The sequence below is a fragment of the Oncorhynchus keta genome, unplaced genomic scaffold, assembly GCF_023373465.1.
Source record: "Oncorhynchus keta strain PuntledgeMale-10-30-2019 unplaced genomic scaffold, Oket_V2 Un_contig_30351_pilon_pilon, whole genome shotgun sequence".
In the NCBI taxonomy this organism is placed as follows: domain Eukaryota; kingdom Metazoa; phylum Chordata; class Actinopteri; order Salmoniformes; family Salmonidae; genus Oncorhynchus; species Oncorhynchus keta.
The window spans coordinates 63,096-70,458 of NW_026287006.1; the positions used below are offsets into that span (position 1 = coordinate 63,096).

Here is a 7,363-nt window from a genome sequence, read left to right on the forward strand (position 1 = left end):
AGCGTGTATGTATTCATGTGTGTGTGTTTAACCCAACGACAGCGTGTATGTATTCATGTGTGTGTGTTTAAGCCAACGACAGCGTGTATGTATTCATGTGTGTGTGTTTAAGCCAACGACAGCGTGTATGTATTCATGTGTGTGTGTTTAAGCCAACGACAGCGTGTATGTATTCATGTGTGTGTGTTTAAGCCAACGACAGCGTGTATGTATTCATGTGTGTGTCACGCAAAAGTGAGAGTTTGTGTGAGAGTTCTGTACCTATAGGTGAAACCTTTGAGTAACTCTTTAAGGTTCGAGGCAGAACCATTTTGGGTTCCATGTAGAACACTTTCCACATAGGCTGGAACCAAAAGGGATTCTACTATGGGGGCAGCCAGACAACCCTTTTGGGCGTCTTTCACATTGCCTCCATACTGCAGAATAATCCAATTCTTTACCTTTTATTTTAATCATTTTGTTTGTGGTATGTGTGTGTGTGTGTGTGTGTGTGTGTGTGTGTGTGTGTGTGTGTGTGTGTGTGTGTGTGTGTGTGTGTGTGTGTGTGTGTGTGTGTGTGTGTGTGTGTGTGTGTGTGTGTGTGTGTGTGTGTGTGTGTGTGTGAGAGAGCTCTGTGATCTCTGCTAGTCTGCTCTGAAACAGGCTATACTGATACAGGAAACATTCAATCTACATTTGTTTAACATTCATTCCATTTAACATGTACCCAAGGCAGAGGCAGTGTGTGAGAGAGTAACATGTTATGCACAGACCTGAATTACAAGTTTGTCGGTGGATGTGTGTGTGTGTGTAGTATGTAGGTGTGTGTGTGTGTGTGACAGCAAGCAGGTGTGTGTGTGTGTGTGTACCTAAACCAGAGGAGGTGTGTGTATGTGTGTGTGTGTTATGTATAGACACATATACACAAACACACACATTCTTTCCTTGGTATTCACCACAGGTCACTGAAAGGTTAGAGACAAAACATCACGAGTTTGATCCTTTACGGTCATTTCTAATCATTCTGTTTGTTTTGTGGGGGATGTGCGGTGTTCAATCTATGGTTCATTGAACCTGTATTACATTTAACATGTACCTAAGCCAGAGGAGGTGTGTGACAGCAGGCAGGTCACCTGTATTACATTTAACATGTACCTAAACCAGAGGAGGTGTGTGACAGCAGGCAGGTCACCTGTATTACATTTAACATGTACCTAAACCAGAGGAGGTGTGTGACAGCAGGCAGGTCACCTGTATTACATTTAACATGTACCTAAACCAGAGGAGGTGTGTGACAGCAAGCAGGTCCCCTGTATTACATTTAACATGTACCTAAGCCAGAGGAGGTGTGTGACAGCAAGCAGGTCACCTGTATTACATTTAACATGTACCTAAACCAGAGGAGGTGTGTGACAGCAAGCAGGTCACCTGTATTACATTTAACATGTACCTAAGCCAGAGGAGGTGTGTGACAGCAAGCAGGTCACCTGTGATACATTTAACATGTACCTAAACCAGAGGAGGTGTGTGACAGCAGGCAGGTCACCTGTATTACATTTAACATGTACCTAAGCCAGAGGAGGTGTGTGACAGCAGGCAGGTCCCCTGTATTACATTTAACATGTACCTAAACCAGAGGAGGTGTGTGACAGCAGGCAGGTCACCTGTATTACATTTAACATGTACCTAAACCAGAGGAGGTGTGTGACAGCAGGCAGGTCACCTGTATTACATTTAACATGTACCTAAGCCAGAGGAGGTGTGTGACAGCAGGCAGGTCACCTGTATTACATTTAACATGTACCTAAGCCAGAGGAGGTGTGTGACAGCAGGCAGGTCACCTGTATTACATTTAACATGTACCTAAGCCAGAGGAGGTGTGTGACAGCAGGCAGGTCACCTGTGATACATTTAACATGTACCTAAGCCAGAGGAGGTGTGTGACAGCAGGCAGGTCACCTGTGATACATTTAACATGTACCTAAACCAGAGGAGGTGTGTGACAGCAGGCAGGTCACCTGTATTACATTTAACATGTACCTAAGCCAGAGGAGGTGTGTGACAGCAGGCAGGTCACCTGTATTACATTTAACATGTACCTAAACCAGAGGAGGTGTGTGACAGCAAGCAGGTCACCTGTATTACATTTAACATGTACCTAAGCCAGAGGAGGTGTGTGACAGCAGGCAGGTCACCTGTATTACATTTAACATGTACCTAAACCAGAGGAGGTGTGTGACAGCAGGCAGGTCACCTGTATTACATTTAACATGTACCTAAACCAGAGGAGGTGTGTGACAGCAGGCAGGTCACCTGTATTACATTTAACATGTACCTAAGCCAGAGGAGGTGTGTGACAGCAGGCAGGTCACCTGTATTACATTTAACATGTACCTAAACCAGAGGAGGTGTGTGACAGCAAGCAGGTCACCTGTATTACATTTAACATGTACCTAAACCAGAGGAGGTGTGTGACAGCAAGCAGGTCACCTGTATTACATTTAACATGTACCTAAGCCAGAGGAGGTGTGTGACAGCAAGCAGGTCACCTGTATTACATTTAACATGTACCTAAGCCAGAGGAGGTGTGTGACAGCAGGCAGGTCACCTGTGATTACATTTAACATGTACCTAAGCCAGAGGAGGTGTGTGACAGCAGGCAGGTCACCTGTATTACATTTAACATGTACCTAAACCAGAGGAGGTGTGTGACAGCAGGCAGGTCACCTGTATTACATTTAACATGTACCTAAACCAGAGGAGGTGTGTGACAGCAGGCAGGTCACCTGTATTACATTTAACATGTACCTAAACCAGAGGAGGTGTGTGACAGCAGGCAGGTCACCTGTATTACATTTAACATGTACCTAAACCAGAGGAGGTGTGTGACAGCAAGCAGGTCACCTGTGATACATTTAACATGTACCTAAGCCAGAGGAGGTGTGTGACAGCAGGCAGGTCACCTGTATTACATTTAACATGTACCTAAACCAGAGGAGGTGTGTGACAGCAAGCAGGTCACCTGTGATACATTTAACATGTACCTAAACCAGAGGAGGTGTGTGACAGCAGGCAGGTCACCTGTGATACATTTAACATGTACCTAAACCAGAGGAGGTGTGTGACAGCAGGCAGGTCACCTGTATTACATTTAACATGTACCTAAGCCAGAGGAGGTGTGTGACAGCAGGCAGGTCACCTGTATTACATTTAACATGTACCTAAACCAGAGGAGGTGTGTGACAGCAAGCAGGTCACCTGTATTACATTTAACATGTACCTAAACCAGAGGAGGTGTGTGACAGCAAGCAGGTCACCTGTGATACATTTAACATGTACCTAAACCAGAGGAGGTGTGTGACAGCAAGCAGGTCACCTGTGATACATTTAACATGTACCTAAACCAGAGGAGGTGTGTGACAGCAAGCAGGTCACCTGTATTACATTTAACATGTACCTAAACCAGAGGAGGTGTGTGACAGCAGGCAGGTCACCTGTATTACATTTAACATGTACCTAAACCAGAGGAGGTGTGTGACAGCAAGCAGGTCACCTGTATTACATTTAACATGTACCTAAACCAGAGGAGGTGTGTGACAGCAGGCAGGTCACCTGTATTACATTTAACATGTACCTAAACCAGAGGAGGTGTGTGACAGCAGGCAGGTCACCTGTATTACATTTAACATGTACCTAAACCAGAGGAGGTGTGTGACAGCAAGCAGGTCACCTGTATTACATTTAACATGTACCTAAACCAGAGGAGGTGTGTGACAGCAGGCAGGTCACCTGTATTACATTTAACATGTACCTAAACCAGAGGAGGTGTGTGACAGCAGGCAGGTCACCTGTATTACATTTAACATGTACCTAAGCCAGAGGAGGTGTGTGACAGCAGGCAGGTCACCTGTATTACATTTAACATGTACCTAAACCAGAGGAGGTGTGTGACAGCAGGCAGGTCACCTGTATTACATTTAACATGTACCTAAACCAGAGGAGGTGTGTGACAGCAAGCAGGTCACCTGTATTACATTTAACATTTGACAGCAAGCAGGTCACCTGTATTACATTTAACATGTACCTAAGCCAGAGGAGGTGTGTGACAGCAAGCAGGTCACCTGTATTACATTTAACATGTACCTAAACCAGAGGAGGTGTGTGACAGCAAGCAGGTCACCTGTATTACATTTAACATGTACCTAAGCCAGAGGAGGTGTGTGACAGCAGGCAGGTCACCTGTATTACATTTAACATGTACCTAAACCAGAGGAGGTGTGTGACAGCAGGCAGGTCACCTGTATTACATTTAACATGTACCTAAGCCAGAGGAGGTGTGTGACAGCAGGCAGGTCACCTGTATTACATTTAACATGTACCTAAGCCAGAGGAGGTGTGTGACAGCAAGCAGGTCACCTGTATTACATTTAACATGTACCTAAACCAGAGGAGGTGTGTGACAGCAGGCAGGTCACCTGTATTACATTTAACATGTACCTAAGCCAGAGGAGGTGTGTGACAGCAGGCAGGTCACCTGTATTACATTTAACATGTACCTAAACCAGAGGAGGTGTGTGACAGCAAGCAGGTCACCTGTATTACATTTAACATGTACCTAAACCAGAGGAGGTGTGTGACAGCAGGCAGGTCACCTGTATTACATTTAACATGTACCTAACCAGAGGAGGTGTGTGACAGCAGGCAGGTCACCTGTATTACATTTAACATGTACCTAAACCAGAGGAGGTGTGTGACAGCAAGCAGGTCACCTGTATTACATTTAACATGTACCTAAACCAGAGGAGGTGTGTGACAGCAAGCAGGTCACCTGTATTACATTTAACATGTACCTAAACCAGAGGAGGTGTGTGACAGCAACAGGTCACCTGTATTACAAACCAGAGGAGGTGTGTGACAGCAAGCAGGTCACCTGTATTACATTTAACATGTAAACCAGAGGAGGTGTGTGACAGCAGGCAGGTCACCTGTATTACATTTAACATGTACCTAAACCAGAGGAGGTGTGTGACAGCAAGCAGGTCACCTGTATTACATTTAACATGTACCTAAACCAGAGGAGATGTGTGTGTGACAGCAGGCAGGTCACCTGTATTACATTTAACATGTACCTAAGCCAGAGGAGGTGTGTGACAGCAGGCAGGTCACCTGTATTACATTTAACATGTACCTAAACCAGAGGAGGTGTGTGACAGCAGGCAGGTCACCTGTATTACATTTAACATGTACCTAAACCAGAGGAGGTGTGTGACAGCAAGCAGGTCACCTGTATTACATTTAACATGTACCTAAGCCAGAGGAGGTGTGTGACAGCAAGCAGGTCACCTGTATTACATTTAACATGTACCTAAACCAGAGGAGGTGTGTGACAGCAGGCAGGTCACCTGTATTACATTTAACATGTACCTAAACCAGAGGAGCAGTGTCACCTGTATTACATTTAACATGTACCTAAGCCAGCAGGCAGGTCACCTGTATTACATTTAACATGTACCTAAGCCAGAGGAGGTGTGTGACAGCAAGCAGGTCACCTGTATTACATTTAACATGTACCTAAACCAGAGGAGGTGTGTGACAGCAAGCAGGTCACCTGTATTACATTTAACATGTACCTAAGCCAGAGGAGGTGTGTGACAGCAGGCAGGTCACCTGTATTACATTTAACATGTACCTAAACCAGAGGAGGTGTGTGACAGCAAGCAGGTCACCTGTATTACATTTAACATGTACCTAAACCAGAGGAGGTGTGTGACAGCAGGCAGGTCACCTGTATTACATTTAACATGTACCTAAGCCAGAGGAGGTGTGTGACAGCAAGCAGGTCACCTGTATTACATTTAACATGTACCTAAACCAGAGGAGGTGTGTGACAGCAAGCAGGTCACCTGTATTACATTTAACATGTACCTAAACCAGAGGAGGTGTGTGACAGCAAGCAGGTCACCTGTATTACATTTAACATGTACCTAAACCAGAGGAGGTGTGTGACAGCAGGCAGGTCACCTGTATTACATTTAACATGTACCTAAACCAGAGGAGGTGTGTGACAGCAAGCAGGTCACCTGTATTACATTTAACATGTACCTAAACCAGAGGAGGTGTGTGACAGCAGGCAGGTCACCTGTGATACATTTAACATGTACCTAAACCAGAGGAGGTGTGTGACAGCAGGCAGGTCACCTGTATTACATTTAACATGTACCTAAACCAGAGGAGGTGTGTGACAGCAGGCAGGTCACCTGTATTACATTTAACATGTACCTAAACCAGAGGAGGTGTGTGACAGCAGGCAGGTCACCTGTATTACATTTAACATGTACCTAAACCAGAGGAGGTGTGTGACAGCAGGCAGGTCACCTGTGATACATTTAACATGTACCTAAGCCAGAGGAGGTGTGTGACAGCAAGCAGGTCACCTGTATTACATTTAACATGTACCTAAACCAGAGGAGGTGTGTGACAGCAGGCAGGTCACCTGTATTACATTTAACATGTACCTAAATGTACCTAAACCAGAGGAGGTGTGTGACAGCAGGCAGGTCACCTGTATTACATTTAACATGTACCTAAACCAGAGGAGGTGTGTGACAGCAAGCAGGTCACCTGTATTACATTTAACATGTACCTAAACCAGAGGAGGTGTGTGACAGCAAGCAGGTCACCTGTATTACATTTAACATGTACCTAAACCAGAGGAGGTGTGTGACAGCAGGCAGGTCACCTGTATTACATTTAACATGTACCTAAGCCAGAGGAGGTGTGTGACAGCAAGCAGGTCACCTGTATTACATTTAACATGTACCTAAACCAGAGGAGGTGTGTGACAGCAAGCAGGTCACCTGTATTACATTTACATTTAACATGTACCTAAACCAGAGGAGGTGTGTGACAGCAGGCAGGTCACCTGTATTACATTTAACATGTACCTAAGCCAGAGGAGGTGTGTGACAGTGCAGGTCACCTGTATTACATTTAACATGTACCTAAGCCAGAGGAGGTGTGTGACAGCAGTCACCTGTATTACATTTAACATGCAGGTCACCTGTATTACATTTAACATGTACCTAAACCAGAGGAGGTGTGTGACAGCAAGCAGGTCACCTGTATACATTTAACATGTACCTAAACCAGAGGAGGTGTGTGACAGCAAGCAGGTCACCTGTATTACATTTAACATGTACCTAAACCAGAGGAGGTGTGTGCAGGTCACCTGTATTACATTTAACATGTACCTAAACCAGAGGAGGTGTGTGACAGCAAGCAGGTCACCTGTATTACATTTAACATGTACCTAAACCAGAGGAGGTGTGTGACAGCAAGCAGGTCACCTGTATTACATTTAACATGTACCTAAACCAGAGGAGGT

General features: G+C 45.1%; 1 long non-coding RNA gene across 1 annotated transcript; it reads left to right on the plus strand.

The window, feature by feature from the left end:
- The first annotated feature begins 4,119 nt into the window (after positions 1-4,119).
- LOC127923656 (uncharacterized) lies at positions 4,120-6,390 on the plus strand. The gene is made up of 3 exons (XR_008114958.1): positions 4,120-4,154; positions 4,273-4,390; positions 6,350-6,390. It is a non-coding gene; the product is annotated as an uncharacterized LOC127923656 (long non-coding RNA).
- The last annotated feature ends 973 nt before the right edge of the window (positions 6,391-7,363 follow it).